Source organism: Pogona vitticeps, chromosome 5 (assembly GCF_051106095.1).
Source record: "Pogona vitticeps strain Pit_001003342236 chromosome 5, PviZW2.1, whole genome shotgun sequence".
Classification (NCBI taxonomy): Eukaryota; Metazoa; Chordata; class Lepidosauria; order Squamata; family Agamidae; genus Pogona; species Pogona vitticeps.
Window position 1 is genome coordinate 63,720,867 of NC_135787.1, and position 12,559 is coordinate 63,733,425.

Sequence of the window (12,559 nt, forward strand, 5' to 3'; positions counted from 1 at the left end):
CTCTACTGCCTTTTCAGGCTTTATCAAGATGTTGAAAGTTCAAAAACATTCCTGTTACTTCCCACCCTGCTGTTATGCCTAGACAGTTATCCATATCCCCCATGGTTTAATGAGTTATTATAACTCAAGGCCACCAGTAACCACTCTTCCAAAATCCAAATACAGTTGTTGGCAAACCTTTTCCTCTGGTGAGCCATTTTCTCATTGCCCTGTGTGACAAAGGTTCCATTCAAGAAATAAGTGTGTGAGGCACATTTTGAAAATGCACAGCCTTTTCATCTAGTGTGCCCATCAGGCCTGCCACCCTTCAGGTTTGTCCTACATGAATGGAGAGTGCATTCTGGAATACAGTATGTCTAACACACCTTTATGGTTATGATTTGCTGTGGAACCTCACGAGTGGTAATCAAGAAGGTACAGTATATGAATCGTGATGGGAGCTCCTAAGTAAGAAAGTCTCAGAGAAAACCTATGGGACTCTGGTTTCCTGAAAAATAGTCCTAATATTATGATCTTAGAGACACTACACAACTGAAAACTTGTGAGACATGTGTGCCAGACATTGAAGTAGTAGTAAAAAGGGTCGACACTTAATAGAAAAACACAACAACTCACAGATTTTGAAAAGGTACTGCTGCTCCCATTTCTAACTGAATGGATGACACTTGTCAATTCTCATCCCACCTCCACCCCTCTCATCAGTAGGGATTGTCTCATTGTTATTTTACATTTTGGTGGACACAATTAAATTCTGCTTTTTCAGGAGCAAAATTAACTTCCTCGCACTAAGAGTTCTCTTGTTTCCTCAGAGGTGAGATCCAGCTACTGTAAATTCCTGGCAGGAACCAATGCTTTCCTATATCCCTTCCTTTTATGAAAGTTGTCTTAATATGATTTCCTATTTTGGCTCAGGAAGTTACTGTAACTCCATCTGAGGGCAGGAAATGTGTTTCCCTGAGACTGGAGTTCTGTTACATTCAGAGCTATGTTCTGCCCAGCTCTACTTCTCATTCTGCTAATTAAGTGCTAACTTACAAGACGTCAGTGACAGCCAACTGCCCAGAATGAAATGTGTACCAGAAGTTCTAAAGAGTTTTCAAGGTTTTTGGATGAAAAGTTTCCAAAGGAACTCAAGCTGGAAATAGCCTCCCCTCACTTCCATCTTTTTTTTTTTCTGGTTGGCACCCTGGATCCCTGTGTCTCTAAATGTTATTGTTTCTTTTACTGTGGTTTTAAAAAAATTCTTCTGTAGATGATTCAGTGGTTCTCTTTACCACTAACATTTATTTTGCAGGGTGCTATATATTGGTAACAGCCCCATTTAGTAGGTTAAAAGATAAAAAGATCAGTAGAATAGCAGGGGGAGTACTAGAAGGAGCAAAATGCATCCCAAGAATTGTCTTACATGGGACACTTTTTAAATTACCTTGCATGTGACATTTCTGAAAGAGAAATCTGTTTAAGGTTCTCATGGTAAACATACTTTCTCTGAAGATACCCCAGCTGATTTTAATTCTCACTTTACATTAATTGGTGTTGTAATTTAAGGTTTTTGCTTAAATTATACATCTGAATAGGTAGGAATTTGTTGTTGTTTTCCAGAAAAAACTTGCCAACGTTCAAGTTTCTTCATAAATGGAAGGGAAAGGTTTTCATATTTTAATTTTTTAAAAAAAATCTGTGGTGGAGAAGGTGAAGCAGAAGGATAATCCACGAAAGTGTGTATTATACAGGCCGTCTTCTTCTGAGTACTGCAGACACAATGGACTTTACAAAAATGTGAATCCTCCCCCCAGCCATAACCGAGAAAGCAACAACTGTAATAGATACAAACTCCAAACTGGATGCTACAAAATATACATACACCCTTATGTTCTGTTCACCCACAGTAGGCCACAGCATGAGTTGCTCGCAGGGGAAAATGAAGAAGTGCAAATGTTTCTTTGAAGGAAAATAGTCAGGAACAGAGTCCCAGATATGTTCATTGCCCAAAGCAGAAAATCCACTGCATAAAGGAAACAGCTCAGCATGTACAATATTTAAGGCTCTAAAATACAATATAAATACATAATATCACTACATGGATTCACCCTTCCCATGCACCTCCTGCACAAATATATTGAATCCCCCCCCCCAAAAAAAACCAAGCTAATAAGGGCCTATAATCATCCTCCAGGAGACTAGCAGCTTCACTTTTCTCCAGGTCTCCCTCTCATTTTCTTAACTGAAAATTCGAATCACAGCCCCCTCTTCAGTTTTCTCCACCCACTGGGCTGAAACAATCAGTCCCTGTGAGTTACACTGGCAGAAAATGGCTCTTAAAAGACTGGATTTGAATACCTGCGTTTTCAGCCATGTTGACGGTGCTGAAATAAGATGGCCACCTTCCTCCCCCCCACCCCCGACTACCTGCTCTTCTTTAATAGCTGGTACAAGAACAGCCTCTCCATTCTGGTAACATAGCAATATCTAACAAATTTGTCCATAATTACAAGTGAGAATTTTCTGAAATAGCTTCTTTGTTTTAAATTGAAACTATTGCCATTTATACATGTCTCTGTTAATGACAGTGTTTACCAACACTAAGGAGAGAATGATTTCTTTTTTAAAGTCATGGGAGACATCTGACAGATCTGTCCACTGTGTGCTATAACTTGTGAACTAAAACTAAATTCTATCCAAGCAATCAGAAGAGTCAAACATTTTCTGGTTAATTTGTATATTGGGGCAGTGCTCTCCCAGTAAAATGTTGTGTCCTAAAAAAACTGGAAGTCTCCTCTAGGTGCTATTAATTGCAGAGTAGAGTCAATGGATACTTGTGTGAGAGTCTTTTTACTGACAGAGATTATGGATGGGGAAATCATTGTGATGGCAAATCAGCTGCAGAGATACCTGGAGGAACATTAGCCTTGACCCATTCCAGTTTGAATTCAGTTCACTTTACTGCCTACTCACATAATCTCTTTCTCTTTTTTTAAAGTAATAATTCTGCATCTAAATATGCATTTAAATACCAAGTTTTATATATAAATATATAAATATATATATATTGCTCTATTTCAGTGGTTTATATTCTTGGGTTTGCAGGTGTTCTTGGACTAAAACTCCCATAAGTCTTCACCAGTAGCTGTGCTGGCCAGGATTTCTGGAAGTTGTAGCCCAAGAACTTCTGGGGACCCACATTTGAGAACCATTGATCTATTTTCTCTCTAAATATTTATTTCTAGGTGTATCTCCTCCTCTAAAATTTACATTGAAACACATGTTGATATGCTATTGAGCTGAGAATTAAGTCGCAATATTCTGAAGAGTCAAATTTTGAGGGATAGCTACAATGTGATCCAGTTGTTTGTCTGAGAGGTGCAGATCCAGTCATTTCATTTAAATCCCTCTAGCATTCCTGGTAGAGATACAATTACAGAACAGTCTTTCACGAAGGCCTGTCAGAGAACATCATAGTACAGTTTTTATCGCCATGCTTACATGCTGCATTTCCCCAGGCTTTTAATCTTTCTCTCTCCCTCTCTCTTTTTCATTAACTATGAAGACCAAATACTATGCTGTTACTGGGTCTAATTTTTAATGCTGTGTAACAGATTAGAAACATGGTTGCACCATCTAGCTCAAAAAAAAAATTATGTGGCACGTATGAAATGATGAATTGATAATCTCCCATAATTCAGAAGAATACCATGCATAAATCATAAATAGTGGCACACTGCCCTAATGAATAAAATGCAAGTCCAACTCCTAGTTAAATGGCTATCACATAATTAGGCACACAACCAAAAATGCAAATGCACATCAGTAGTTGGTGGCATTTTGAATATACAGTTTATCTGATTTCACTTCCATATCCACAAATTGTCAACAGGATTCTGATCAATGTAATTAATATGGGAGCAGCACAGTGGACTTTTTCCTCATTGCATGACTTGTTACCTCCTTTTCATCAAGTTGAAAGGCCTTTAAACCAGCACAGTATTGAAGACATTTCACCCAAAATACATATCATATCACATTTTGGCTTCCTTGTGCTTTTCTCCTTCAACTGAAAACATTAAGGCTACAGTCCTGTTCTTACCAACCTGAGTAAATCTTTTTACACATAGTAGGACTTCCTTCCATATCTATGTTCCACTTATACATGCATCATGAGTGGATTGTTAAACTACAATTCTATACACATTTTTTAAAAAGCATGCTGCTTATATACTGCCCAGTAGCATTTATAGCACTCTCTGGGTGGTTTACAATTTAATTATGCAGGCTGCACATTGCCCCCTCCTCTCAGCAAGCTAGGTATTCAAATTAATGAGCTCAGAAGGATGGAAGGCTGAGTGAACCTTGAGCTGGCTACCTGGGATTGAACCTGGGTGATGAGAGAATGATAGCACTCTTCCACTGAATTCAGTCTTCTCTAGTGTAGCTTTACAATCCAAACATGCATAAACAACACATTTTGTAAGAGCATAACATACTACATTCCTCTGGAATGTTTGGTGTAGTAACCACTAATAGTACATGCAGTTTGAAGGCACATAATTTTCTGAAAGTTATATAGGTGCAGGTCTGGTCAGTACCTAGTAACTTTACACCGCTGGGAAGTACACTGAAAAAAATTATGATATCATTAAAAGACAGTCAGAGTGTAGTATTTAATCCTGACTTCCCTTCAAACAGAACTTTCCTCTGTTTAAGAGTTTTGAATTTCTGGTAAAATTCCTTTGCCGCACAGTAGAAGTCCAAAGACTCACAGGGGAAAACAGCTACAAGTTCCCCAGATTCCATGCTTTCCTCATTTACTAGCACTTAAAAGTCTTAATAATTGACTCTGAGATATTTGTAGTAGAAAGACTACAATTTTTCTATATTTATAGTTGCTTGAAATAACAGACTTGTGTATTCTGTTTTCTTTATCCCACACATACTTAGCCAACTGAACTGATTAACAGCAAACAAAACAACTGCCACCAGAAGAGGAAAAAGAGGGGAAAATGCTACTCAGCAGAGAGGCTGGGTTCTCTTTTAATTCAAAGGATGGAAGGAAAGATTGGTGAGTGCTGGATAAATAGACACTTATCCCTGCACAGAAAAAAAGTCCCTCCAAATCACACAAGCTACAGACAACCTGTGAGATTGCAAACAAAACTCCAAGATTCTCTCCTTTCCTCTTCATTCCCCTGTGTATTACAAACACCTAATCCTGAAATACTCTTGAAAATAGTACATAATATGGTACAAGGTAGTGGCTTTGGATAGTGGTAGAATTTGTGGAAATGCTTCCTCTTACATGAACAAAGGAGCAATAGATTCCTCCCATTATTAATAGTATAATTGAACAATATTAAAACAGTTGCTACTGGTTCACATTTGGAAACCACCTAAGAATTCCTTTTTATTTTACTAATAAGGTTGGGAAAACATATGTTGAAATGGCTGAGGTTCAGTCTGTTTCAGTCTCATTTCTGTTGCAGTGGAGAAGAAAGTTCAGATTTGTCCTTGACAATTTGGATGTGTCTATTTGCTTTTGATATAGTACATAAGATTTAACATACGCTTCTGGGGAAATGAGGTTCCAATTGCCTTATTTCCATAAATATAACTACTCCCTTAAGCAGCTAACGGATGAATTTGAGGGATATTTGGTTTTGTCTAACAGCAGAAGTGTTAAACAAAGCCTTCTTTTAACACTATTTATGCTACATTTACTGTCACAAGCAGTCTTTGTCACTGCTAAATTGCCTCTGTTCAATAGCAATTTAAAAAGAAAAATGGCAAGAATTGTGCTTCAAAAAATCATGGTAGTGGCAAAATGAGTCATTTTATCACACAATCCTATGCAAGTCTACTGAAAAGGAAGTCCCACTGAGTTCAACAAGATCTCTTTCTGGTCCAGTGTGTATAGGATCACAACCTTAGAGATATTTATATAAGGAACTTGATAAAAGAGTATCTAAATATGAGAATGTGTTTTGTAATATCATTTTGAGTAGCAATCCAGAATGAAACCATTGAATAAGATGTTCTTCAAAGTACATAATTAATCACATTACATTTTCCACAAATTTGTTCAAAAAGTAACCATTGGGATCTGTGTCTTTGCTTTTCTACTGGACGCAGACTTTTGGGTCACACTAAAAATTTCTTTAGGCATTGTTACTAAGGCTGGTTGTGGAGCCAGAGGTTGGGAGTTGGATTTTCCTTCAGGGAGGAAGAGCCCACCTGAGTCGCATTGGGCAAGCTCATCACATGCCAAGCAGGGCTTGATAAAGTTGCTTTCTTTGACTGCAGCTCCCATAATTCTCCCAACCTTCCTTGCCATTGGTCAGAATCCTACAATGTCAGAATGATGTCACAACATGGAGAAGTTCTGTTTCTCTACAAACTGAGAGGCAGTTAACAGTCAGGCTGAGCCTTCAACTGGTCAGGATGGATCTTCCTGTTAGGTCAAGATGAGGGTTGAAGGTGGGCTTTATGAACTGTTTACAGCTGTGGTGTCATAGTGGATAGAGTGTCAGGCAGGAATTCAGGAGGCCTTGCGTGAGGAACCTAGAGGAGTGGATAGGAGCTTAAAATATAACTTTATACTGAAAAGATTCAAGGTCCCTTTGTACTAATAGTCAGCTATCCAATTTCTTTAAAGATGCTCCTGAAATTATTAATACCTGAGTGTCAATTAAGCTATTGATAGGGAAAATATATCCTATGACTGAGGATGTCACACTTCAGGTAACCAGTGATCCCCAGGGTTTGGGATCTGTGTCTTTGCTTATCTACTGGAAGCAGGCTTTTGGGTCACGCTAAAGGTTTCTTTGGGTATCGTTACGAAGGCTGGTTGTGGAGCAAGAGGTTGGGAGTTAGATTTCCCACAGTGCCTTCAGGGAGGGAGAGCTGACTTGTGTCGCCTTGGACAAGCTCATGACATGCCAAGCAGAGCTTGATAAAGTTGCTTTCTTTGACTGCAGCTCCCACAATTCTCCTAACCAGCCTAACCATTGGTCAGAATCCTCTGATGTCAGAATGAGGTCACAATCTGGTCTGTATCTCTGCAAACTGAGAGGCAGTTAACAGTCAGGTTGAGCCTTCATCTGGTCAGGATGGATCTTCCTGTTAAGTCAATTTGAGAGTTGATGGTGGGTTATATGACATGCTTACAGCTATGGTGTAATAGGGGATAGAGTGTCAGGCAGGAACTTAGGAGGCCTTCAGCAAGGATCCTAGAGGAGTGGGCAGGAGCTTAAAAATAACTTTATTCTAAAAAGCTTCAAGGCCCCCTTGTACTAATAGTCAACTACCCATTTTCTTTATAGATGCTCCTGAAATTCTTAATTCCTTATTTTCAATTAAGCTATTGATAGGGAGCCAGGTAGATTGGACTCATCAGCCTGGGAAGGCAGCTCATCTAGGAGAAGGAAAACTCTGATCCCAAACCCCCATGCTGCGAGGAGAAGGAGGAGGCGCCACCATCACCCATCCAGCGAGTGAGCAGGCCGGAGTAGGTGGGACTTGTTAGCCTGGGAAGGCAAGGCAGTCCATCTAGGAGAAGGAAAACTCCAGTTCCAAACCTCCACTGCCTTGTGGCTATATCCACTGATGGAAAAGGTTTTAGGAGTTAACCTCGAGGCAAAATCTGGAGCCGGAGTCCCAGAGGCAGTTTGTGTCATTCTGGCAACTCCTGCGACATCGCTGGAACCAGTTGTATTGGCTCTTGCCTTTCCATTGGACTATTTCAGTGATGTGGAGAGGGGGGATTTGCTGCTTGGGTAACAGCCTATCCTCCGTATTATTTTACCCAGGCTTCATGCTCTGCAGAGGACACTCCAGCTTCGCATACAGCATCAAAGTCCTCCATACAGAGCACGTTACCATAGTCTCTCAAGACTGAAGGATGCCTATGAACCATACCTAACACCTTCACAATAGCAGGAACATGCAGAAGGGCTCAAAATTTATACCAATTGTTACATACAGATATGACATCACCTGCCCGTCACTGCTGAAGCTGTGTGTCATCTACCAATGGCGTGACGGAGGGTGGGACATAAGGGGTGGAGCTGTTGTATATAAGGGGAGTGAATGGTGTGAGGGTTTCAGATAGGGCCAGATAGGGCTTTGAGATAGGGCTTTGAGATAGGGCCAGATAGGGCTTTGAGATAGGGACGGTTAGGGCTTGGTGATACTGAGAGATAAGAACTGTGCTACATAGTGAGGGTCTGTGAGTGTGTGTGTGTGATTGTTATATTATTATAGTGATTAAAGTATTATTTATATTCAAAGGATTTACCATTCCTTTTGTTTGTATACAATAAACCTAAGTTTTTATTTTGAAATCATACTTTGGCCTGAAGCTTTATTTGAGGGAATGGTTGGTGGCAGTGGAAACGAAGAGTGATTGAGTGTGACGTAATGGCCCCTTTGTGAGGTATAAGGTGGCTGTTACAATAAAATTGGTGTCCAGCGGCAGGATACGAGTATTCCAGTAAAGCCTTGGCAAAATCGTGCCAAGAGCAAGGGTCTTCAGTTAGGGTCATCTGAAGTGGAGAGCGTGGGTCACCTTCTAGGGCTTGGCTCAAGGGGAGCAAAGCCTAGTAGAGGGGTGCTGAAGCTTCAGAGTGAAAAACTGAGACAGGGGAGCTCTGTGGAGTCCATTTTGTGTGGGGAGAGTGGCCCAAAGCAAAGGCTGTGGTGTTTTGGCCAGCATGTCCTGAGTTTAGGGAAACTCTGAGGGGACATAGTGAAGGCCAAGGGCAGCAAAGCTGAGGGATCTCCGTTTGTACAGCTAAACCTAGGTCAAGGTAGCTGTGTGAATTCAAGATCGGTGCCAGAGGCAGAATAATAAACTTTGTTTGGCAAGAGGTCCAGCTTAAGGGGCAGAAGCATAGTTACAGTTGCTAGCTGACAGTGCTGGAGAAGGCTGCAACTTTATAACACAGACCCATAGCACAGGAAAAAAAGTGACTTTAAACCAAGGCTTGAAAGTTGATATAAGAGCCTTTGGTGAAATAAAATGCCCTTAACCCGAAGTAGAAAAGATGAACTAAGACCATCTGAAATGGCAGCTAGTTCAGATGAAGAGATTAGTGGGGGAGAGGAAAGATTTTCCTCAGCTCAAGAGGAAAGGTCCTCTAGAGAAGATTTAACAGACCTCATAAAATTTGAGTTAGCGCAAGCACATGAATACAGAATGAAACAGCTAGAGATGGAGGAAAAAATGAGATAGCTAGAATTAGAAAAGGAGGAAAGAATGAAACAGCTAGAATTAGAACAGGAGGAAAGAATGAGACAGAGAGAACTTGAGACAGAGAAAGAGAGGATGGCTTTTGAAATCAGGAGAATGGAATTAATGAACCAGAACAATAACAATAATAGAAATTCCAACTCTGAAGAAGGGCAGTTGTCAAAAGCAGATCTAAAGAAATTCCCTACTTTCAAACAGGGAGACTGTCCAGAAGCATTTTAAACTCTTTTTGAAAGAGCGTGTGCTGATTTTTCTGTCAGAGAGTCAGAAAAAATGATTATTCTGAGATCTCAAATTGGTGGAAGCCTCGCTGAGGTTTACGCCGAAATGCCAATCAAAATGATTAAAGATTATTCTGAATTTTAAAAGTTGGTGTTTGCCAGGTATGGCATCAATGCAGAACATCTGAGGCAAAAGTTCAGAACACTAACCAAGAAACCTGATGAGTCTTACTCACAGTTAGGAGCCAATTTAGATAAATGTTTGGCGCAGGAGAAAGTGGAGACAATTCAGCAATTTAAAAATATTATAGGATTGGAACAGTTTTATTCCCTTCTACATGGTGAAATTAAATATTTGGTAAAAGACAAGAAACCTCTAGATTTGAAACAGACAAGGAAAATTGCAGATTTCATCTCACAAATCAGAAAACCTATGTATTCTGAGGGAAACAGTATGAGGAAAACATGGGAGGACTACAATAGATATCCCAAGGGACAAGTTAAAAGCCAGCAGAAAGTGGGCGGCCATTTTGTGGGAAAGCCTTCAGAACAGGGCCAAGCCAGAAGCCAGATTTTGGAGGGAAAAGAAAAAGGGACTGGAAAGGGTCCATGGAGTGATAGAATTTGCTTCATCTGCCATGAAAAAGGCCACATCGCGTCCCAATGTTATAAGGCAAAAGAAAATAAAGAAATTTTACCTCAGAAAATGAATTTAAACATGACTAAATCTGTTTATTGTATTCAGAAGGGACAGATAACTCCCCCAAGGGAGGAGCCTGTTGTCATAGCAACGCCAACAGAGGTCTCTACAACAGATGAGTTTAATGAAGATAATATTCCTGTGGCTGAAATAAGACATTGTCTACTTATAAGAACTGATCCCCAATTATTTGAAGCAGCTGGTGATAATATAGGAATTTTAGACCACAACTATTTAGCATTAAGAGACCCGTGCTCTCAGGTTACACTGTGTCACCCTGATATCATACCACAAAATCACATTATACCAAATGAAAGAATGACAATTAAAGGAATAGGGGAAGAAATAGTTGTTTTGCCTGTAGCAGAAGTGTTAGTTCGTTATAAGGGCTGGCAAGGAAATTGGCGCGTAGGAATTTCCTCGCAACTGCCTTCAGCTGTACTTATTGGGACAGACCTCCCTGAGCATGTTAAGAGAGTGTTAGTTCTTACACGTTCACAACAAGACCAAACAGAGGCAGCTGAAAAAGTTACTGACTTTCAGGAGAGAGAAAATGAAAATATACAAGTTGAGGCATTTTCACTTGAAATACCCCAAAGCAGTATATTCTCCCAGGAGCAGCAAGCAGATCCCACTTTAAAATGTTGTTTTGAGAAAGTGTCAAGCCTGGAATTATCCCCTGAATCCCCTGAAAGGTTCCTTATTAAGCAGGGTTTACTGTATAGAGAAACACTGATGAACATTTCAAAAGGGGGACATGAGATTCTAAGCCAGTTGGTAGTGCCTGATAAATATCGCCAAATGATTTTAGAAAGGGGACATTCTGATATATTTGCTGCACATTTAGGGATAAATAAGACCAAGCAGAGAATAACTCAAAACTTCTATTGGCCAGAAATAGGAAAACAAATTAAAAATTTCTGTCAGAGATGTGATGTGTGCCAGAGACAGGGTAATAACCATGACAGGACTAAGGCTAAGCTGTGTCCATTACCCGTAATCTCTACACCTTTCAAATGCATTGGCGTGGACATTATAGGACCGTTGCCTAAGGTCACAAAAAGGGGAAACAGATTTATTCTCACCATTGTTGACCATGCCACAAGATACCCTGAGGTGATTCCTTTGAATAACATTGAGACCCATACAGTGGCTGATGCACTTTTAAGCTATATGAGTACAGTGGGGTCTCTACTTAAGAACGTCCCTACTTAAGAATAATTCCACTTAAGAACAGCTCCATTTGCTAAATTTTGCTTCTACTTGAGAACAAAAATCCAAGATAAGAACAGGAAAAAAAAAACTTTCCTGCTCTTTTTTTAACCTTAGGTCGTCTTAGGTTAAAAAAAAGTTCTCCCCCTAGTGGTAGAGTATGTATTAACCAGCTTTGCATTAGTTCCTATGGGAACTAATGCTTCAGTGTACGAACGCACCTCTACATAACAAAAAAACAGCCAGAACAGATTAATTGGTTTTCAGTCCATTGCTTCAAAATTAGCTTCATCAGAAGTGCTTTTAACACTGTTCCCTGACCTAAGGGGGGAAAAAAGAAAAAAATATCCCCCTCTAGTGGTAGAAGGTGGAATAGCAGCTTCCCATTAGTTTCTATGGACGGAAAAGAGCAGATACAGATTAAATGGTTTTCAATGCATTCCTATGGGAAATGCAGATTCTACATAAGAACTTTTCCACTTGAGAACCACCTTCCAATACGGACTAAGTTCTTAAGTAGAGACCCCACTGTAGAATGGGTTTTGCTTCAGAGATTGTAACTGACTTAGGACCATCGTTTACTTCCAAACTTATGAAGAGACTATGGCAGATTTGTGGTATTAAACATTTAGAAACTTCCCCATATCATCCGCAGAGTAATGGGTTAACAGAGAAATTTAATGGAACCCTTATGAGAATGATTAAAGCCTATTTAGCAGAAAACCCAAATAACTGGGACCAGAAATTGCAATTATTGCTATATGCCTATAGATCAGTCCCACAAGAAAGTACCGGGTTCAGTCCTTTTGAACTGCTATTCGGGAGAAAAGTGAAAGGACCACTTGATTTGATTAAGCAAAATTGGGAACAGATTGTAGAAGATCCTCAAAATGTAGTCTCATACATAGACACATTAATGAACAACCTCAGTTGGCTGCTGAAAACCTGCAAGCCCAGAAAATTAAACAAAAAGTTTGGTATGATAAAAAGGCTAGGGAACGACAGTTTAACCCTGGAGAAGAGGTGCTGATGTTGAGGCCCATCAAGGGGAACAAACTACAATTGAACTGGGCAGGACCTTATAGGACCATTTCCAAAATGAGTGATCTTAATTACATTATTGAAGGAGATGAACATCTGGGCAGGAGGGTAGTTCATGTAAATGCCATCAAGCCATATTATAAA